Here is a 24,147-nt window from a genome sequence, read left to right as displayed (position 1 = left end):
TGTAACTTCATCATGCTGTCTTGAAAAACTCATAGACTGTAGTGAGTTGAATCTTCTGTCTCTTCCTCACAGTAACTGAATGATAACTGCACTTACTTCTGCCTTTTGGGCTATTCAGTAGATGTCACTGAACCCTTGAAGTCATGAACCTTGGCTTGGTTGTGTACAAAGAACAGTTGCAGCTTGAGCTGTGAAACTTTAGATATATACACGTGCCAAGGAAAGTAGGCTGTCATTACTATGTGGGGAAGGGGTAGCTGGAATGTCTTCAGTTTCACAAGCCAAATTCATGGTCAAATCATGTGAAATACAGCTAACTTGCACAGTGACAACTTCCTAAACATCTATCCCCTATTTCTCACCCCCACCCCCACACCCCAAATAAGGGAGGTTCTGATGGAGTGATTTGTAAATCTTGTGGGGAGAAGAGAACCTGGAAGACCAGATAGCTCAGAGCATTGAGAGTAGACCAAATGGTGTCCTATTTAGATTCAAATCTGCTGTTGCATTTTTAAGTCTATATGCAAGCCATGCAAGAGGGAGGACATGTGTAACAAATGTTCATCTATTTTTGCCTATAAATTTGTTCCTATATTAAATTTTGGATACCTTGCTGATTTGGCCTAGTTGAGGTACTTATATATCAATATTTAAGATAGTCTACTACTGCTTTCTGTAATACTTTTCCTGCCATAGAAAACATCTTAGGCTTTCTATGCTGTTGTCTATACCAATTGATTTTACTTAGCCTAATTAAAAGTTTATGACTGTTGCTTTGAAGAAAATAAAATCACAGGTGAATCAGTTGTAAAATACCTGAGGCAAGAGGATATGGCAATAACCGCAGAAATTCACGTTTCTTCAAATTCAGTGAGACTATGCAGAACATAAAAAAGGAAGTATCTGTACAGAATTGGGGCTCTACTGAAGTAGATGCTCAAGACTAGTGGGAAGACTGGTCAAAACAAGACTACTGGAAAGCTAACCTGACTCCACGAGAAAATACTCTGTTCTGAATGATGCTGGTAAAAATAAGCCTGAACTGAATTTACCACCAGAGTTACAAAACCTTCCAGCAGGTCAGAAGAGATCATAATTGTCCTGCAGCGTAATGTGCAGAGAGTTAGTGAAGATCCAAACTCTGCTGCTGTGAATAAAATTCCAGGCACAGTGGTGAGATGTTCAGTTCAGGCTTTTAAGTACTGCTGCAAAGTGTTCATACATGCTCAACCAGGATATAGCTTTAGTAAAATGTGATGCGACTAGGGCACTTGAATTTGCAGTCCTCCCTTGTCTAGCTTGAAATGTAGATACAATAGCAAATAAGTACCCCCCGCCTTTTTTTTTTTTTTTATTTGCCTGACTCCCTTTGCCAAGGAAGTTCCATTTGTTATAGAATGGTGAACATACTTTTTATTTTGTTCTTCCAGAAGATGATTATTGGTATGGCTCTACCGACATTCACATGTAGACCTTTGTTTTTATAGGGAGTCCTTCTGAACTTGGTGATAAACAATGGAGAACGTGTATCAGATACCAACCACAGGTTAGTCTTTGTGATGTGCTAGTAACTTCCATTGCCTCAAAGCAGTTCATGGTGTTTTTTCCCTTGCAACATTTAAAAATATAACTTGATTTTAAACACACTTTTTTCTTAGACAGATATTGTTTCATTCTTAATACAGTAGGTGATGAATTAAAATTCTTTCAGAGCTTCTTGCCATAGAAAAATAAAGAAATCTATAACAAAATGTAAGATCAGTGTTTTGAGTGACTGTTTTATTAATAAGATGATATGAGAGCAATCTTGGAATTCAGAGCAATAGACTGCTAGGGCTCCTGCTCCCTGTGGACAAGAAAGATGTATAAATCTTAAAAATTAAATTCTTTACATTCTTGCGACTAAGTTGAAAACAATAGTTTGTATTCAGGCCTGTTTTGGCTTTTACTGATTAAACAAGTGTTGCATACAGTATCATATGAATACGTAAACCAGTAAGCTTTTCTCAGTCTTATATAAGCTACTGCCAGCAGTTTCCTGTAATAACTTTATCAATATGACTCGCTAACAACAATCAGATTAGCTGTGTGCAGCAATAAATAAGTATTTCATAACCACCCACAAAAAATAGATACTGTGAGCTCTTTGAACACGATGAATGTGGGCATTCTGCATCTTTGTACGGTTGTGTTCTCTGATAAGTGCAATATAAAATATACCTATAAATGCTAGTGGTAATACCAATAAATACAGTCAGTTCTAATATTCAGACTGTTTCAGAATAATTTCAGATGTGATCTATACTCAGTTGTGAGTTTAGCTGATGTAAAATGTCACACTTCTGTCACTTTCTGTCATTTTGCTTTTGCAACAGCAGAAGATTTGAATCGGGTTCTTAGCTAGTTTGAATATTTTAACCATATTTTATATGGAGAAATATCCATATAACAACATTGCAACTCAGTTCCTGGAAAAGTCTACAATGAATAGTTTCAAAGGAGAAACTACTGAAACCTTGATTAGATGGAATATGATTGAATGTTTAATATGTCCAAGAACTAAAATTGTGATGTTCTTAATCACAAAACACTTAATTCAAAACCCTTCTACATTGAAAGGGCTTTTTTTGAACAGATCCTTCAGCAAAGATTTGGCTAATAATTATCAATTGTGTAGCAGTGGTTTTCAAAGACTACAGTCAATAGAGGCAAAAAAACCCCAAACCCCAACAAATCATAGGCAAGATATTTCATTTCTATGGATTTCATATCCAGTTTGGTATCACACCTATCACATTAAACCTATACAATAAGATAAGTAGTCACACCTATGTTAAAGCAGTTTATATAAAAACCTAGCATTATAGTTACTTCTCAGTTAAGCTAAGAAATCAAATTTTATTTTTTTTAAAGGGTTTATTTTGGGGAAGACTTCTCCCCCTTCATCTTGTGCTCGCTTCAGAGGAGAGAGAATCAGCTTTTGTGTATAACTATTAGATCTGTTAAATACAGCTTTGCAAAACTTTAGGAATGAAGCTGAAAATTATGGGTCTTAGGAACTGCTATTGTGATCAGTGCTTGCACAGCCGGGAAGAAGAGATTTCTTGTCTCAGTCTGCACACATTCATTATAAATGGTCTGAACAGATAATCAAGTGCAGTCTGTGCTTTGGTTTAAGAATAGGGAAGTTTAAAAATACTGGGAGGAATATAATGAATTCTTTCTCCTATATCTTTGATAGCTTCATTTCAGCTAACAAGGGGGCTATGAGCTATCCTTTCCTTTCATAAAGTATGTGGGCAATTAAACTCCATCTGAATAATTCAGATGCACAGCATGGGTTCCAGTATAGACTTTTCTGAACAATTTCAAATCAGAACGAAAACCACCAATTTATTTTTTTCACTGTAACTTTTCAACTGTAGAGTGTGAAAATCACAATAGAAATCAGCTGTGCATTGCACACCCTATGCAATTTCTTGGCGTGAACAGGGTTGTGATACCTATCACCTTACTTTGCTCAACATTTCTTCAGTGTTGAATCACATTATAGTAAACTGAAATGCTTCATCAGTAATTTTGTATTATTTTATAAAAGGAGTGCAATCGGAAACCAATGGTATTATTTGAAAGTTGATTTTATTGTTTCACAAATAAGAAGAGCACCCAGTGCTTAGAAACAGAACTGAGTAGAGCTACATATCATGGTCATCACAGTGTCACTAGAAGATGGCTAGTACTGGTTTCAAATGTCTCAACAGTAGCATTACTACTGGATTTCTTTGGTGCACAAGAGAAAGTCTTGTTCAGCCAGAACTCTGCAGCAGGACTGTGCTCTGTGTATGACCACTCTGCCTCTGGTAGAGTGGCTAATGCCATCACAGCCCATCGGTAGGTGGAATAAACACTGTGAGTAATGAGCAGAAATAGCCCATAGAAGAAGGAAAATGTGATAACTTTCCCAACAAGGAGGACGGAAGTTTATGATATAGTAAGGTATGCCTTATACCTCACTAAACATGATCTTGGATATTTGAATCCCTTTTCCTGCTTCACTACTTCCTGCCTTCACATTTACCTTCAGGCTCCTCATCTTTAAGCTCATTTCTTTTTGGTAGACACTACCTTGGGATAATAGCATTATTCTTGACTTAAAAAAAAACTTGAGGCAAAGATACAGGTTTGGTTGGTCAGTTGTTAAGTGAATTTCCTACTCAAAGTTTTAGAACATGTAACTGCTGCTATCATTACTATTTCTTCCCCTGCTGTCATGGTTTAAGGTGAGACACTGTCCTCCCCCCAATTAATTATTGAGGTAATTATTTCTTAGATGAATAGTCCATTACTTAAGCAAATAAATTTGAATTGGGATCCTGTAGACTTCTGACCTTGTGGGTTGCCTCATTGCCCAAGTATTGTACATGCATTGATTCTTTGAAAACTAAAGACAGCTATGTGGTATGTTTCTTTGTGGGCTGTTTGAGCACAGTTCATTGGCCTTGAGTTCATATTTGTTAAAACTTCTGAATATGTTTACAATATTAGGTGCCTATATTTCTATGTAAGCTTGCACACTTTTAATACCTAGTCGGAATTGGGTAAGACTCAAGTCTTGCTTAAAAAGCTTGTTTGATTAGTTTTGGCAAATAATCTTAAGTGTGTATTTGTTCTTAAAGCCTGCTCTTTAGACGAAGATTCCTTATAGCTTAGTCATCAAAAGACTACAGAGGAGAAAGTGCTTGACTTTGTGGTCAAAGTGTTGGACTGAGTCTCAGGAGACCTGGAGTCTTGGCTGGGCCACAGACTTCCTGTACGGCCCTTGTATCTTGGTTCCTTCTTCTGTAAAATAGAGGTAAGAATATTACCCTGTCACAAGATTGAGGGGGAAATATTTTTGATGGTAAGGAAATAGTGGTTTTAATGGTATGGAAAAAGGGCTCTATGGTAAGTAACTGAACATGGAATTGAACACAACTGAAGCTTGAAATCAGTAATTTAATAACACGTTTGTTGAACTCTGTCATGTATTTTTACTTGGCCTGTTGCTGTGGCATGTAAAAATAAAGGCAATGACCCTAATTTGAATTTTGTATCAATTGTGTGGCTTAAAAAGAGGAAAAAAGACAACTGTTTTGCATCCCTAGTTGATGCTATTAATGAGTTTGCAACCGAACTGCAACTCTTTGCACTTTTAATCATGGATAGGTACTTGCTCATGAAAATTTGCTACCTGGCAACCCTGTTCTTTTCTTTCTGTTCCTGGCTGATATTCCTGAATCAGAGCTAAAAATAAATCTACTTTTTTTTTTTCTTTTGTTAATTTTTCCTTCTGTTCTAACAGGCATCCTTTTACTTTCAAAGCTCAGCACCTTGGACTAACCCTCATTGCACTTCATACTTCATCTTTGTACTTGTAGAAATAGAAATGGTCTTAAGCAATGTGAAATCACTGCTACAGTATCTAGAACATGACAGCAATTTGGAGAGAAGATTTCAGAGTATCAGGGAAATAAAGACACAAGTACCTCACAAGGAATGGGTCTATTCTGGTTCAGATCTGGTTTGGGGGCATTTCGTTCAAGCAGGAGAATGTGATAATGTAATAATGGTAGTAGGATGAGTAGAACTGGTGGTGGTGGTAGCTCATTTTCTTCTTAGAGGTCAAATAAAGTCAGAACTGAATGGTATTTTTATGTGATGGTCTAGATTTATTTTAAAATTAGAGGAAAAACAGTGGACTGCTATACCAGTGTAAATCCAGAGATTCCAGATGTGAACTGGCATAACAAGGTAGCTTTGAGAGACAGTCACTGAAAGCATAGTGAATCTGAAGTCCAGAGAGGAAAAGTGAGTTTTCTGGGATGGCTCAGGCCCTTTTTGAGAGTCCAAGGGTGCAGACATGCTGCAATCAGGAAACTAACATTAGCTCAGACAGGATGCATGAGTCAAGGATATTGAAAGGTGATGAAAAACGTATTCAGGCATCTGCCACATGCCAGTTGCTGGACACTATTTGTTGTTCATGCTGCTGATCGGAACATACTGGAAAAGAAACAAAAATAGCTTAAATTGGGTTAACAGCTAACATCTGTCATGTGACTTACTGAAAGAGAGAACTGTTTAGCTATGAGGATGTGACTGGAAGGGACGGTAAGGGAAAAGCTCATAGTAGTGTTTCCCTTTTCCACCACCCCAAGTCCCCCTGAATCTGTTCATCTCACCTGATAAGGTTTACCAGCCTGAAATACTGAGTATAACCTGACAAGCAAAGCATGTGCAGTCCAAAAGCTGCAGCCTATGTTTTGCTATTTTCTTTTATAATGTGTTGTCTTCTGAATTAACATCCAGAATCTGTAGGTTTTCAAAGCAGACATCTTAACATGGCCCACTTGGATGGTTTCATTTAGGCTGGATTCAAAACAAAACATCCTAGTGACCTGGTTCAGATCTAGTATCAGTAATTATTTAGTTAACAATGCTTACAGGTATTTGTGTGGAGGGATGTAGTCAAATGGTTTTGATGGTACAGAGCAGAAACTTTCATTTAACACATGCTGACTACTGCACATTTTGTGTGAGCTTTAGAATGAAGTTATATTAGTAGCTGGAGACAACTACTTAGATGTGAATCCGTTCCGAACAGTCAGTTCAGATATGTCTTGTTCTCGCTACTTTCCTGACCCCCAATATCTAGTAGCCACTCTGACATATATTTTAATTGATTTTTTTTAAATAATTTGATGGTCTGATTTGAATACCTTTTTGGTTCTGTGTATTTCCAGGATCTGCCAGACAAGAAATCTGACTCTTCCTTTGTTGTAGTGTTTCTGTATCAAGAATAAATTCATTGAATTCTTGCTTCTGACCTGTGTAAGCTGTTTTGGCGTCTCTGGCACTTCCTAGGAGCAAGGAGTTCTCAAACTTTGAGCGATTGTTTATTTCCATGACATTTTTAACCCACTTAAATTTTCTTGGATATATTGGATAATTTTAGACAATGATAAGCTGATACTCTGAATATGCTGCAGCTTGTCTCTTCTTATTGAAAAGACCTATGCAGTGGTGCAATAAGTTTTTTCTTGTGACTGAAACTTATTCTCTACAGAGAATACATATTTCAAAAGTTTCCAAAATACCTTGGAAAAACAGTGAAGTAAAACTACAAAGTAAAACTGTCAGTTATTTTAAGACATACTGCATACATTTGTCTAAAACCAGTCCTTGTGTTTGCTGTCCAGAAATGCTCGGTTCCCTGGTTTATATTTTCTATAAACTTAAAGCTATTTATAGTTTGGACTCTAAATTGTAGCATTCGGTCCCGCTTTACCTTTTTCTCCCTTGCATTAGAGTAAATAAAATGATGGGTTGCATTTATTTGGCCAGCAAAGCTTGAGTCTGGAGGGTAGGATTGACTGACTGGATGTACATGGAAACAGTCTGAATCCATTTATATATATTGTCTCAAATTTATAGGCTCTCAGTTTTTTCGAGCACCTTTGCCTATTGTTTGTATTAAAAAAAAAAGCTTATCTGACGTTTGTGTTTACATAGTATAATGGATTTGCCCTTCAAACGCTGGTCAGTGATGGAGGTTATCTTTGATCTCCCGAACTGTATTGTTATTTTTATCTTGTGAATGAATTCACCAGTTTTATTGATGAATTCCCTGACTGGGAACATCACATTAACACAGTTCAGGGATTGTTTTAACTGTCCATGTCATTAAGCCAAGCAAAACCTCACAAGTATTATTTAAAGAAACAAAACAACAAACAAACTGTGGAACTTTTAGCAGAATCGCAGTTATTATGTTTGTTTTATCTCAAAAGCAAAACCTAATAGTATATGTTTGTTGCTTACTGCATATCTCAATGTATTTTCTTTGCCTTGTAAAGTAGATTTTACTCAATAACTGTCTGACACTTTATTTAACTAGGTTGATGCAGCCAAAGGGTGTTGCCAAATTACAATTAGGACATCTACTGTCCAGAATATTTATTGTAGTGCAGCTCAGTTACGTGAAAAACAACTTTTAAATGATGTGACTGTGACTGTTTTATAGTGCTGTTTTACATTTGGTAGTAGCAGTGTTTCTTTGAAGACTGCTAAGGTTTCCTTTTCATTTCTTCTAAAGCATTTTTTTTAAAGCACCCTAACATCCAACCCTTCAAATTAATAAACACAGAAAATGTGTAAAACTTTATCCCCTACAGTTCTTTCAATAATGTAACAATTTGGGAGACACTTCAAGCTTCTGAAAGGCTTTCCATCTGATTTCTAGGTATAGACATTTGTTGCTATACGCTGTAACTAATTTGCTACATCTAAATATGTTTCAGAACATATTGGATATGTCAGGGTGGTGTCTGGTGCATGTGAGGTATGAAGGCAAAAGCAATATATTCAGCTTAGCTGCTCATCCTTCCAGTCACTGAGAGGAGTTTGTTATGCTGTCTCCAACAGCGCAGTGGGCTGTGTACACCAGCTGACTGACAATCAGTAGGCAGCAGCATTGGCTCTGTGTGCATTTTCATTCGGAACATTTTTCTATCCCCTATTTTAAAGAATCTTATCTAGTGACTGAATGGAAATCCTGTATTCTCCTAAATCCACATCTGGCAATTGGGTCATACTGACTTTTGTTTCAGAAGCTGAAAACACTCATAGGTAGGAGAGGAGATCATCTGCAAGGAGGGTGAAATTTAGGAGACGCTGCTCTTGTGGAAGAGTAAACTGATGTAACGCAATTCAGTAAGTGGTTATAGATGTTAGCCACCCTTGTCTTCAGTTAGTTCACAGCTAAAAATAGGAACGATGGCTGTTTCATGGTATTTCTGCGTAGACGATGGCCCCCTTGGCTGACAAGCCTATGTATCTACAGGATGTGACCCTTGTTTGATATCAGTGGACTCCTATGGTTTTCTGAATGACTACTAAAAAGATCTCTTCCTGGAAATAGACTGATATGCATCTAATATGACAGTGATGAGCACAGATTAAAGCTTGGAGGCAAATGTCAATATTATCCTCCAGAAAAAGCCACTTGCAGACGATAGTAGACTGTGCTTGGTTGGGCCTGAGACCACCCTCTCTCAAATCTACAGCCCAAGCAGTGGTCTGTAGGACTATGCTAGAATTTGGGCCTAAGACTTTTAGTTACTCATCAAATGTGTTCTCTTTTGTATTATTAGGGTTTTTTTGCTCACCGTTTGCATAGGGTACTTGTAAAAATTGTTTTGTTATATCCGTGAGTGGCTGTGCTTCAAAATCTACTTTTGAACTGATACTGCTCTAGAAATCCTTGGGATAACAAGTGGGTTGGGATTTTTTGTTTGTTTGTTTTGTTTCTTTTCTTTGGTTGGTTTGTTTAGTTTGTTTTCCTCCAGAGGAAAGAACAGTACATTGCTGCTACTAGTGCTGTTATTACTGCTATTTAGTATACTATTTCAACTCAAAATGTTTAAGGCTTGTATATTTAATAAGCATCATCTAAAAGGAAAAACAAATTTGAGACATATTTCAGTGGATCTATTGAGGTGTTTGGAGATACCACTCTGTATCAGCTATTTCAGCTACCATTAATATTTGTTTTATTTATTGTTATGGAGCCTTTCTGAGTTCTCCCCCAGCCTCTGATTTAGAAATGCAATATCTGTGTTTGCCTATTTCTGCTGTGAAATGTCTGAAGCTAATGGTTCTGGCAGATGGACTAGGCAAAAATATGAGAGTCAGCGCTTACAAAGGAAAAAAATCAGAACTGGATATTTGGATTCCAAAGTGCTACCGCAGTGATTAAAAAATAAAATTCAAAACTCAAGCCCTTCATTTGATCTGAAACATGAATACAAGTTCATTTTGAGTTTACAAAGCTGAGAACACTGGCATCCTTCAAACCTCTTTGGAAAAGCAGCCAATTCAAACTTCCTGAGAGTGAAGTTTGTGGGAAGTGGCTTAACATATTAGAAAAGTGTTTTGAACTCCAAACAGAATAAGGTATCATGCTCAAAGATGATACTTATGCTTAGCAAAGGAAACTACAAATAGTGAAACGTTTGGTTTATGGTTTGACTTATGCCGCTGTTAAAGCAATGTATGCAACTCTTCAAAATATTCTCATGGCAGGGAATGTCTTATTAAAAGAATCTTTCCTCCCCCCCCCCCCCCCCCCGCACAAATAAGGAAATGGGTAAGAGCTTTCAAACATTGTAATCAAACATTCATCCATTCAGACTCTTTGGAACAAAGTAAACTTTAAAGATTAACCTGACCAAACTAAATTTAAAAAGAAAAGAAAAAAACATACAACCATGTCCTTGGAACTTTACACAAAACTACACAAAGGCCCACTGTATAAAATATGCTGTATAGGGACATGTAAAGTATGCAAAGCCAAAGAGCAGGGCAGGCCTGAAAAGTGATTTTTACCTCAGACAAGCATCAAGTTAGCAGTTGGGGTGCCATCAGTCAGGTGAAATGCCATGTCAGAAGTAGAGCTTTGGATTCTGTCTGTGTTTCTGGTACACTGTAGCACCAAATAGTGGTCGGGCTTAGAAAACTCAAATGGTGTTGTATAGTCTTTGCCATCTTACAAATGTTACTGTGTCACTTATGAATACTGCAATCAAGTCAAGTCATCCCAAACAGCAAGAAAAGCTGCATTAAGCTCCCTTCCCCTTTTTTTTAATCTTGAACTTTTTATTTTTTTTTAAATGTGTTTTTTAAAGGCTTGTCTTACATTTCAAGTGGTATAAATTAAATGAGCAGTAGGTTGTAAATAGATATTCCAATCATGGAGGTGCTGCTGTTGAGCTGTAGGTGATACGCTCAGCTGTAAGTGTGATGTATTACTATGTACATTTGTATAAAGGCAGACTGCCTGCACATGAAAAAATCATTAAATATTTCCTCAACTTATGCTGAGTAGATTTATAGTTAAATCTCAGAAAAGTTTCATTTTTCCTCTGAAAATAATTAAGTGGCTACTGTTTTATAACATGTTTTAAAAAATAAATTATGGGAACAGACTTCTTGGTGTTTATTCCAAAACTAAAGATTGCTAAAAGCACTAGACTTCATTTTGTCTTGTGCACGTGTATGTATAAGGTATAGATAACGTCTGTAATGTTAGAAAGATATTTATTTCTGAATATAAATGAACCTTGATTTATAGGGTTCATTAGCAGAAGCTGATGTGTGTTGCCATGTGTTAATTTCTTCTTGAATGAAAGCTTTCAATCTGCCTTGAGTATAGGGATGGTATACCAGCAATCCCCCAAGTCTGGGAGCCTGGCTGTTCAGAAAAGAAAGCTGTGAAAGATGTAGAGAAAATAATAATTTCTGTCTATGACTTCCTGAAGATCCTTCTGCTCTCAGTTCTGTGTTATATCTGTTTGTTTTGCTGGCTGGTTCAGAAGGTGAATCTATCTCCCTAATAGTGTGTTTTATATTTAAAGCTGCAAAAGACATTTTCTGAATTGCTTTTCATATCATGCATCTAGCTATAAAAGCCTCTGAAAATGACAGTTAGAAAAAAGCATCTAATAAATGATAAGAATATTAATATTCAGAACCTATTATAAGTACCATTGAAGTAGCCTTGTGCATTGGCTGTATCAAAAGGTATACCAGTAAAATTATGTAAGGAAATTCAAATGCTTCTAGGTTTGTGAAATTTTTTGGTTGGTTGACTGTTGTTTTTCAAATGTTATTACTATTAGTTAGGGGAGTTGTCTCTATTTTTACAAGTTTTCTAGACCCCACAAGATGTAGCAGTTTTTCAGTAAATATAAAAGACAGTGGAAAAGAAAATTGTAATACGCTTCCCGTTATCCACAGGTAACAACAGACTTTCAGGTAGTAGCAGAGAGATACCAATGTATCGGAAAACTAAGTGAAAAAAGGACTCTAGTACAGTGAACGAGAACCAAATTCTCTGCTAAAGTGGGGAATGAGATGCGAGCAGCATGTTAAATGCAACCATCTCTTGCCTTCCACATTGTATTTTGTTCAGAATCAAATCTCTGCAACAGTTTTGATTTCTTATTTCGCTAAATCTAGGAGATGAAACCTCAATTCTTGCTTGTTTCTGCATTCAGAGCTGTTCAAGAGAGTGATTTTTTTTTTTTTTTTAAATTTATTTTTTTTTCTCTACCACTTTGTTGCTTTCACTATCTTTGCTGGAAATGCAATGCCGTTGCATGGACAGAAATCAGATAATAGTGTTTTGTACTCTGATATTTAATGGAGGCGAAGGAAAGATTTACCATTGTTTTTATAACTCCCTCTACAAAAGTTCTTGAAACAAGAAGCCCTTTCCAGCACCTCCTCTACTGAAAGCAATGTGAGTATGTTCTGTTGCTTTTCAAGTAACAGAATTTATGAGGCTTTGAATGTGGTGAGGCTTTATTGGAATGATATAAAAGGGTTCTGTGACTTTGTTTTCCATTCATGGTGTAAAGGCCCTTCATGGCTATGGAGCAAGGGACTGTAGCACTCCCATACTGTATCAGTATATCAGATGCACTTCACTGGGTTCCCAGAATTACTTAATTGTGATCTGAAATTACAGTTTAACAGAGTTGAAAAATCTATTGTGAGGGTCTCATCAACACACAGTAGATTGACTTAGTTTTCTTTTTGGCTGGAGCCACAAGTGAGTGCAGAAGCTCAACTGAGAGCTGATGAAGACTTTCAGAAGCACCAGAATAAAATCCCAATGGATTTTCTAACTTGCTGTTCTAGGTTTTAGAAAATGCAGATGGCAATGGATCTTGTGTGTATTGAATGGGATGCTTGTTCTTCCTCCTCTGCTTATACCAAGGGGCAATGTTTAAGACCTTCTGTAAGATGTGGTAGATGCAGCTTCACATACTCTTCTCCCTAGGGTCTTTCACATCAGGGAAACAGCTTAATGTTTCTGCTGTTAGAGACTAAGCTTTTTTCAGTATCTTTTTTCTTTTTTTCAGATTTCTTTTCCCAGTTTTTGTTTTGTTTTTTTTTTTGTTTTTTTTTTTTTTTTTGTGATGAGGGAAATGGAACTTGGGATTTGTATGTGTGTGGTAACTATTAACCCAGTGCATTCTTAGTGCCTCAGGAGCAGTGAACTGGTCTGTTCTAGCCTATGCTCATACAACCTGGAAAAGCACGACTTCCCATGGAACTAATTTAGCCTTTCAGAAAATTAACTGTGAATTCAAAGACTGAGTAAGAATCCAGTAATTCAAAATCATAAGGATCTGAGCAAAAGCTGGTTGTGTGGGTGAGGTATGAGGCTTCGTTTGATGTGTTTCCATCTTCCCTGCCTGGATGTGTCTGGCACTGAATATGCTTTCTGTGCCACAATACAATCTCTCTTTCCAGCCCTGAAAGTCACTGTTAATTGCCTGCTCATGCCTGCCTGACCAGTGGTTGCTGTGTAAGAGGAAGCCCCTAAGGTTGCGGGGTAGCAAATCTTGCCGCCTTTTCTGACAGTTAGGAGGACTGGGAAGGAAGATGCTAAACTGATACCCTTCCTTGGGCATTGTAGCTTTAGCCAGCTCTACAACAAAGACTTAACAGTTTCATACTGGTCATCAAATGCAGTTTGTCATTTCAGTTTGGGTGTTCAGGCTCTATCACCAAAATCCGTCCTATTATATGTGAACTAAAGTTCATGGTTTGCATTTGTAGCCAAAACCAGAAATGAGATGGGAAATGGCCAAGGAAAGAGGAACAGGGAAAAGAGAACACTGCTTTTGTTAAAAGCTAGTGTGTTTGAATGCAGTCTTTCACTATGAGAATAATAATGAAACATTTATAATCCTATCTATCTGACACATGTTCATATAGTGGGAAGGTATGTTTCTGTTTAAAGTGAGAGACAGAAATGAGTAACACTTGTAAAAAGTATATCAGTAAGTAGGTGCAGATAGCTAGCATGTAAAACAGTTCTCTGTGTGTGTATTCTAATGAGAAGCATTATCTATATATATCTCAATATTAGAAAACAAATGCCCATGGTGAAATTCTGTTCTCTTATACATTGCATCTTAACATTATTTTATGGGGGGTTGCTAAAAGGTAAATTGAAAACAACTGTAAATGTAGCATATGCCTCACTTATTATGTTGTTGATTTCTGAGAGATTATAGACACTTTTACTATATTTGCATACTCCCTCAGGGAAGTAATTCTTTTCCCATAGTCTAATTATTTTCCTATGTGCATAATCTTGGTCTTCACTTGTCAAGGGGCATGCTAATGCAATGTAGGAGGTTCTTATCTTGACAAGCAGCAGCCCTTTCTCATTGTGTGACTTTCTGACTGAACTTAGAAGGCACAGTGACTCTTTTCAGCCATTTGTAATAAAGTTTGGGGTGGAGGGAAGCTACAGGTGATGCAAGTTAGTTTGCACACCTTACGTAATATGCTGTGGTACGGCAGATGTTCAATAATACTACTGTTTCATTTTTTCTTCCATATAAATGCTGTTTTTAATAACACATTACTTCAAAAACGAAATCATAACCATTTACTCTGTAGCATTACAAAGAAAGAAGCCACAGGTCACCAGAGCAACAGTTACTTGAATGGCTAGAGGCTTTAAAGCAAGGTCTGAGGTCTTTAGCTGAGGGAAACATTCCCCATCAGTTTCCAGACAAAAACTTTGTGTTTTACGTGTAGATTAAGGCTTCAGTACAAACTTTCATTTCACTCTTTCTGCCATTTTTACTGTGTCAGTTGCCATACCAATTATGACATTTCTGCTGTACAATATAAAAAATTAAGACAGCTAAGCAGGTGCAGTACTACACAGTAACAGATGGTCTTCTCATGAATTTGTTCTCCATGCTTGCAAAGAACATAATGAAAATAATTCTGTTGAGGATGACAGAGTAGTGATGTCACTGGCACTGTTTTGATGGAGAAACCTTCCCATATTAATTTATTCTTTCATTTTTTTCTGGATGCAAAGGAAAAAAGATTTGAGTTGAAAAAAGATCTAGTGTTGAAAGCAGGAAGTAGAAAACATTTCCCCTCAAGGGAAACATTTATTTAGTGGTTTCCATGGGGTCAAGTTTTTGTTTAGCCTAATATTATCCTGCCTGTGTAATGTGTATAGTCAAAACTCTTGTTTATACTTGCTTTTTGACTGTAGAGCACCTAGTGTTGAAGAAAGATGCACCAGAATGGATTTCTACATTTTTTCATAGTCCCATACCAGGGAGGTGTTCCACTTAACCTGCTTAAAGCCACAAAACATCTCAAAGGGAAAAGTGTCCTGCTTACCACAGCCAGTGTGTACACAAGTACTGGCTGTAACTTCCTCTACTCTGCTTTCTTTTCTAACTATATTAGTTTTCTTGGCTTGGCCTTCCCTTATGTTACGAGCTTCGTTACAGAGGGAGATATTTTAAGAAATAAACCCTCCCAAATAACATCAGTTCCCAACAACTCTAGTGAGGCTGAGTGGGAAAGGACAATGAAGTGCCAATACAAATATCCTTTGAGAGGATGGAACTCGCAAAGGACTGAAATATCAGTCTGTAGCAAGACTTATAAACCAAATTTTTATGCAATAATTTCTTTTGGTACTTCCTTTTAATAGAAAAAAAGCAATTATTGTTAGTTATAATAATTACACACTTCCAACTGCTTCAGTTTTATCCCTTCACTGAATAAAGTAAGGCTGGAGCTTCTTCATTTCTCCCACTTCAGAGAGTGGATGAGCAAAGCTCATTTAAGCAGCAAGGCAAAGAAAGGCGTAGACCCCAGGTTGATGTTACAGCATACAGGGCCAGAGCATTCAATGGTAAACACACACAAATGTATAGCCCCAGGAAAGATGCAAGTGGGAGCTAAGATATTATGGATGCTAGTCTGGGCTCCTCCTGTTAAATTGATATTGGATAAAATATTGCCCCAAATGAGTGACTATGTCACTCACAAAGTTGTTCATCCTCTCTTTTTCCTTGTTTGTCCCATCCTTTTTGAAGAGAAGCATACATAAGCCAAAGTCCATAATTTGCCTGTATTTCAATATGTGAAATACTATTTATAGGTTCTGCTGGCTAAGTGGTCTTAAGTGGGTTTTATTTATTAAAAAAAAAAAAAAAAATCAGATTTGTGTTTTTTATTATTTCCCAGAGTTGTGTTGTCTATATGTAACTAATAACCATAATTAAATGATGAAGGAAATGCTGCATGCAGTGTTAGTTGATGTGTGGTAGTTAGTTATTATGGAAAGTCTACAGTACATATTTCTGCAGGTTCTTTTCTTAGAGGCTCATAACACTGGGTCAGTTAGATTTTTCTTTTTTTAAAGTCATTTTATACTTAATTGTGCAGTTCCACTGCTTATTTATACTAAAAATGTTTTAAGCTTCTCACCTGCATACAGGAGCTTTCCATTAATGAAATGTTATAATAACCACTGTAAATGCCTTTATCCTGACTTCTCTTTTTTTCTACTGCTAATTGTTCTAAGCCATAATACTCAGATGTTTAATAAAATGAACTAGGGCATGTGAATGAATGCAGTTTCTTAAAATATTGCTTGAGTAAGAAATGCATTTAACAGTTTTCTCTGACTAGGAAAAAGATGAGAGGATTTATAATGTTTAAACTTGAAAATGAGACTTGATTTTCATATTGTACTAGTAGAATGCTGACACTTCAATTGTAGTGAAGCAAACAAATATGAGAAATCATTTGAGTGGATGTTGATGTGCAACTTATTGTGTTTGCAGGCTGCAGAATGAAGTTATATACACAAAGGGATTTAGATGTATTGGTACATACATTCAGGGCCTGAAATTATACTTAGCTACTTTCTAGTGTCAGAGGGCCAAAGTTCCTGCCTGTGTCCATCACCCACCTGCTCAGCTGCCCTCCACCACCCACCAGCAGAGGTGTGTATTTCTCAGGCCAAATCCATGTGGCAGCAGGGGCCTGAGACTAGTACGTGGGTCCTGTTCTGTTTCTAGTGGATACCTTAGCTCTGTGTGACTTAAACTCTTTTGTAATTACTTGTGTGCAGGTGTTTTATGTTACCCAGTGAACAAAGCTGACAAGAAGGAGGTAGCTCAGGCATCTTTGGAGGGGGAAGGAGAGGAGACCCTATTTCCAAGTTAGGGGACCTCATAGCTGTATTAAATTCAAATGATTTTGGGGACAGGATTTCTAGAAGGATCAAGGATTATAATTCCCAGTGACCGTGAAATATTCAGACTCTCCAAGCATTGCAGTTATCCAGCTTCTCAGTCCAAATATCCTGCCCCTTCTGGTGTTCTGAAAGCTTAGACAGTGGCAGACAGATCATAAAATTGGTGGTAAACTGAGATCCTGTTGTGGATAAGGCTTGAAGAGCATCTTTAGTCTGTCTTTGTTTACTGTTGCTCAAATCCTATGTAAAATAGCTCCAAGTGTTGAAGCATACTTCTGCAGAAAGACGACCTGCAGGAGACCTACCTTCATCTTGGCTTTTACTGCACAGTTACCACATTGTTCAGTACAATATTGAGAATGGAGTTAATATGAAATAATATGTATATTTACAGTATATTTATGTACCTATCATTAATACTAAGAATTGATTAGCTATATTTATAAAAAGGACTTAAGAATAAAAATATTAGAACTCTGTTTCTTTATACTCTTGTGGATGGCAAATCAGAATATTAAGAGTACCTACAGGGCTAAGCCTACCATGCCACAGGGTACTGCAGTGAAGCCTGGGGTTCAACAGTCTCTACTACTAAATTCAGTGTCCAGGCTTTTTTATGTGCGTGCTGCCTTGTCACTTCCAAATCTGTTTGCCAGACCTAAACTTGTAAGCCAACTAGCATTTGGAATATTAACGTTTAATTACCACTGATTTTACTAAGAATTTAGTACACAGTAATACATAGAAAGGCTATACCTATGATGAAGAACAATTATTCTGTGCTCACCTAGCTTTTTGACACCAAAACTGCACTTCTGAGCCATATACTTTTTCCTAAGCAAAATAGAAATTAATTTAAAAACTTGTAGCAGCATTTTCACCATAGCTGCATATCCCAAAAAGCACAGATGTTGACTTTAGCATTCAGAACTAACTAACTTGTCTGGTATACTTACCTGAAGGAAGGCATAGTATCATATGAGGTGTTCTGGCCAACAGAACACTGCCTTTACAGACTTATTCAAGCCACTGCACTTCTTTTTGTAGATTGGTGAGGAAACAGGCAAAAGAAATCTGCAACTGACCTACATTATACTGATTTCTAAACATGGGGAAGGACTAATTTACATCATCTTTGAAAACACCAGTTCCTGCCAATGGCTTAAAGCAATGGTGACCTGACCTGCTATGAAAGTCTTCATTTCTGTCAGCTAAGTAACTTTTTTTTTCATGTTAATTTGGTCCTATTTATTTTTTTCTTAGCTTTGCAGAATACACTAAATGGAAACAGAACTCCAGAAGTGGGATAAACTTACTTAAAATGTAAGTACAATATTCTTATCAGATATGGCTACTTATCCTCCAGGAATGACAGAAGCCATATTAAACACAAAATAAGCTTTCCAAATTTTTTTGCGTTATGTGATGAGTCTTCTAGGAAATTGGGTCAGTAGTAATTATAGCAGCATGGTTAAATTTGACTTTCTTGTTTTCTTTTTTTATTACATACTATTGAAATAGAAAAGAAGAGGAGGAATAATTTTGTTTGAAAAAACAACTCCAGGCTCTCTCTAATGTGTCATAACTTTTTCAAATTTAAAACATATTATAATAAGTTGTGGCTCATTTCCAATGTGATTCAAAAGAGAAGTCCTTGTTAAGAAATGAGTTGGTAGAAGAAGGATCAGAAATGGCATAAGCTTATTTACTATAGCTACAGTCATAAAAACACATGACAAAAAAGTTTCCCTGGGAAGAACACTTAAGTTCTTCTCTAGGTAAGTTCTGCTCCATTCCCAATTGTTATCTGTAAATTTGTGCCACATCTCCTGTGTGCCCATTTATCATTCAAAATAGTCATGCTATTGATGCTAATATGATCTTGAGGATCAATGAGCAACTGTATAATGCAGCTGTATGGATAAGCCCTAGATAACAATCCCACCTACAGTGACTTGCCAAATGTATATAAGCCTGAGAATTAGCTATGTGATGCAGTGCTCACTTTAAGGACAGCTCCCAACTGAACAGAGGATCTGATTTCCTTGTTCTTCCTTTTCAGATGGTACAAGTCTTCCTTTCAAAAATGAGAGGGTTTACTCAGCATATACCTTGTTCTTATCTCTACAGCTAGTACAGTAAAAAATGCTGGCACACCACTGAATATTTTGTGCCATGAGTAAATACTCATATTATCACACTTCTCAGATAGTCCATGGCTGAAAGAAACTGTAAGCAAAGAGCAGCAGCAAAGGTAAGACAGAAGGGAGGTTAACAAATCTGGGGGAAGAAACCCAATGCTGAAGAACAACAAAAGTTCATTGAAAAACTTGAAGAACAAGTGTTGGCAACAGCCTGTATACCAATTCATAATAAAGTTGTTAAAATTCAGAAGGCTGATGTCCCAGTACTGCATCTAGACCCTTATTTTCTGCCCTGCCCCCACCCAACCCCCAGGAAAAGTTAGAAATATTTGCTATTTATTACTGTTTGAATGGTCAACAGGTTTTTGTAGGCTTATATGGCACTGTTCACATCCAGATAATTTCTGCAGACAATAGGTTATCCCTTGTTCTTCTGGTCAGAGATTAAAAAGAAATAAAAGCTGAAATAACATAAAGTTGAAATAGTATATAGCTGCCTTAACCTACTACTGCTCAAGCATAAGCAAGTCTGAGCAAAGATTGCCCCCAAAATGATGCTTCCTTTTTGTAAACGGGCTAGTTTAGCTTCTACTGCATAACAATCACAGATGTTACTGTTCTTGTGTGGCCTGTTACTGAGTCTGGATTTGACAAGGAAGCTAGTAACAAGTCTCCCAAGTATTGGATAGGATTTATGTATCTTATAGCACTAGAACACCCTGAACCATAAGCTACAAGTGCGCTTGAGTCCTGACATTATAATGCATAGAGAGTAGGACCCCTCTCTCTAAAACAGATTCTCTAGGAATGTAAAAAAGGGAGAAATCCAGCGATGTTTCTTTATGGAAAGCACTCACATGAGAAGGCTAGCTGAACAGGGAAAAGATTCCTTTCCAGCTCCTGTTGTTGATTTGAACTTGCTATCATTACTTTGCTTTGCCTGGGAAAGGGTGATTTATTTTTGCCTTTTTAATACAACTATTTTCCTCATTCTGCTTTTCCAAATACAAAAAGGAACAAACAGACCCTTTAACCTGCTATCCTTGTGACACAGCATTTGAACCTAGCAATCTAGAGTTCAGAAGTGCAATTTGTAGAGAACCGGAGGAAGGAAAAGAGAGCAGTACATGCTGCCAGCCCCTAGGAAGGGATTGCAGAGCTGCCACAATCTAGGCTAACTGAAACCACACTCAGGCAACAAGGTATCTCAAGTGAAAGCCACTAGTGCTTTTGTACAAAGCACTAATCTTTGCAAGTTTTAAAAGTAAACAACCCATTAACGCTTTAATACTACTATAATGCATTTGCAGTAACTTTTCTAAACAGCTTAACAGTATTCTATTCTTCCCTGTATAAATGTCTTACTGTTCCTAATGGAACTCCACGCTTGTTTTCATCCCTTTTTCATGAACCAGGTTTCACTAGATTGACTATAGTTTACATTTTACAGTTAGATTTAAATTGCCTTTTTTTTTTTTTAAACTTGCAGCTTGTCAGCTCAACAAACTGAGAGGAAACAATTTTTGATTCAGATCCACACTATCTATATTTAGATTCCTTTGGGATTACTAGTTAAAAAAAACCCAACCAAAACAACCCTAGAACAAAACAAGCCCTCCAAAACTATCCTCTGTGAAGAGCTGCTGCAAAGAATGTTCTTGTTTGTGCATAGAAACAAACTTGTTTGTTTACTGCAAACGCGTTGCCTGCAAATAACTTATTTCACTTGAACAAAGAAACAAATAAAAAAAATAGAATCAACAGCCTTCCATATTATTGATTAAACAGTTACTTGCCATTGTGAAATCAATACTGATCTTTAGTGCCCTACTTCACCTGTTTTAGACTTGTTCCTGTTTTAGAAGACTAGTTTTCCTACTTCTTGGTCAAATTCATACTCCTAAGCAGCATTTCTAGGTGGTTCAGACACAGCATACCCACATTTTTTCTTAGCATGCCTCATCTAAATGCAGATAGGAGCTTCAGCTCTTATTCACAGGTTGATCACATAGCACCCCATTGTTTAACTTTTTCAATGTAAAAAAAAATTACATAGTTCTGTGCCTTTTAAACCCATGGATTTTAATCTTTCCTTACATATGCTGCTTTCCATTCTTTTCTCTCCCAGGTTCCTGAAGTGGGATACAAGCTGGTAGTTCTGGCCCTGACACACTGGTTTGAATAGTTCCAGTAGGCAGAATTGCTTACTTTGATATCTGTATTATTTGTCTCTCTTGTTCCAGTACCACTTGTTCTAATTCACCAGGAGTTTGCAGTGCACTGCCCAGGGGTTCCTGTCCAGCACAGGATGCAGGACTATACTCACAGCTTTCTGGGAGCTCCTCTTCTATCACTCAGTCTCCTCTCTCCTTGTGGGTTTTGGCCAATGACTTCCATTGCTGTGTTGTGATTTCTCATACCTCTGCTTCCTCTGACAGCCTCTTTTTCAGAAAGCTCTAAATTAGTGAATACTTCCCCAGCCACATTACCCCATTTCATGAGGAGGGATAAGTGCTAGCCTGTAGCAGCCAAGCTACAGCCTCAGTCCTGGATTTAGGGTATCTACATATTCTTATGGGAGAGAAGTGTCTCTCACAGCAGCTGGCCTACATAAACATCATTTTCCTGCAAATCAGTATGAACAGTATGCATATTTTTATTAAAGCTACAGCTTTCTGAAAGTGTAAATGAACTAGAAGTTCAGAGCTCCATTTTTTTGTTTGTTTTGTGTTTATTGATAGGCTACTAATTATCTTCCACATTTCACAGTGGTCATTGTGATTTTTTTTTTTTCACAAGCACTAACAAAAGGAATGGTTGTCTTTACAAGGAGCACTTCCATAGACAATACTTGTAAAACTGAAAAAAACCAAACCTAATCTTGATGAGTAAATGACATGTGTCAGAAACAGCATCTTAAACAGAGAAGGTAAAGGCCCTAAGCCCCCTTTTCATAACTTTTTCTGCCCCATGTTTCCCATCTTTTTCATTCTTGCTCCTTATGCTACTTTACAGAGCGCATCTACAGGACAACACATCCAGTTGTGTGGGAATGCATTTCAGCCTTATCTCAACTGGGCAAGATAACTATCCTTAAACAATTCTCAAGTTTACACAAAATCATGACCATTACAATGTGTGGAATCAATAGGTCCAGTATTAACATACCACTAAGAAAACACGTTTTCCTATCATGTTTTCAAATTTAATACCAATTTAAAATTAAAAAAAATACTTCTTACTCTATGTAAGAAAAGCACCTTTTTCTTTCTTTTCAATAAAACCCAGAAACCTATATGTAATATATTACATATTTCCAAAGCTCCAGACTAGATATTACTTGTGCCCTGTAATCCTCAATTTTCAGGGACTAAACATTTGAGGTTAAACAGAGAACAGGATTTAGAGAGCCATGTTCCACACTCCAGCACATGTATTTTCCATGTTCTGCTGCCTAATAAATTCTTCATCCCTGACTCAGATCATGCTCATCCAAGACAGCAAGCTGGTTAAAATGGGAACTTCAAAAATCATCAGGTTAAGGAGGTAAAATACCCAACATAGCCAAGAGTTAAATTCTCACTTTCAGAAGATAATGCACTTAATTCTTCTTAATGGGGAAAGATGATTTTTTTTCTGTTTTGTTTCCTCTGCAGCCCCAATGAAAAAAAGAATTGAGGTCAGCTCAGTCTTTTATAAGGAAAACCTCAGCAAGGAAAATTGGCAGTACTCTAACCCCACCACTGAAGCCACTAGTCTGATGTCCTGGACACTGAAATTAATGAGGAAGATCTATTTTGTCCTTCTGTACAGTAGCCTTCACTGTGGGACCTTAAAAGTCTACAAAGATAGACAGCACCTGAGACAAAGCTTTGAAGATATAATTTCCTCATGCACCAGGAATGATAGATATCACGATTTTGGGGGGGCTTTATCCTTGGTTATTGCATTCTGATGCTTTGTCTAAAACAGGATATTTAATTTCCTAAAAGATTATTTACACTATTATTAAATGTGTTCAGTTTTACAGAGAATTGCAATAGTAGGAACTTGAGTATATATAAAAATACTTTAAAAAAAAATATAAGGGGTTTTTAACAAGAAAAGGAAAAAGTAAAACTGACTTAGGTGTTTAATGTGAGCGTGAAATAGTATTTAGGTGTTTGAATCCAAACCTGTCATTTTTCAAAACCCTGTATTACTCTGCTTTATCCTGGAACCCAAAATGCCTTAGTACTTAGCCCTCCCCTTCAAAGTTTTTCTCTGAATCTTGGCTTTTGAATGTTTCCAGATGCATCTTATTTTTCCTAAGGGCTGAGTTTCCCAAGGATAGGGGAAAAGAAGAAGAAAAAGAGCAAATTAGACGATAGCATACAGACATTTTCAAGTCCAAGGCAGTAAAAACAGTAGCAATGTGAAAACAGTAGTGATGTAAAACCAGTAAGTAATATGTTTAAGCAACTAGGAGTCAACATACACCTTTATTTTTTTACTAGCAAAGCTAAAATGATTACTAGAAATATACCATAACTAAGCGTAGCCTAAAGCATTGCTATACTGACTGAGGTGCAAACCCTCTTAATTATTCCACACATGAGGTGGCTTGGGATTCACAAACAAGTTTTCCCTGAATCCAAGCCCCTGAAAGTTTGATTTGGTGTCTGTGGTCAGACCACAGATAGTGTGCAAAAATGAGGGTAGGGGGAGGATATTCTGTTTCTGCTGTAGAGATAGGGTGTCTTTGTGACAGTGAGAATTAGATGCATACAGCCTGAGGAACAGTAAACAATGGAAACAGAGTGATAAATTGTCATCTGGGAATGGTCATGGTGTGAGCACTAGTCTTCAGTTCCTGCTCCC

This window comes from Haliaeetus albicilla, chromosome 1, assembly GCF_947461875.1.
Source record: "Haliaeetus albicilla chromosome 1, bHalAlb1.1, whole genome shotgun sequence".
Taxonomy (NCBI): Eukaryota; Metazoa; Chordata; class Aves; order Accipitriformes; family Accipitridae; genus Haliaeetus; species Haliaeetus albicilla.
Note: the sequence above shows the minus strand (reverse complement) of the source record.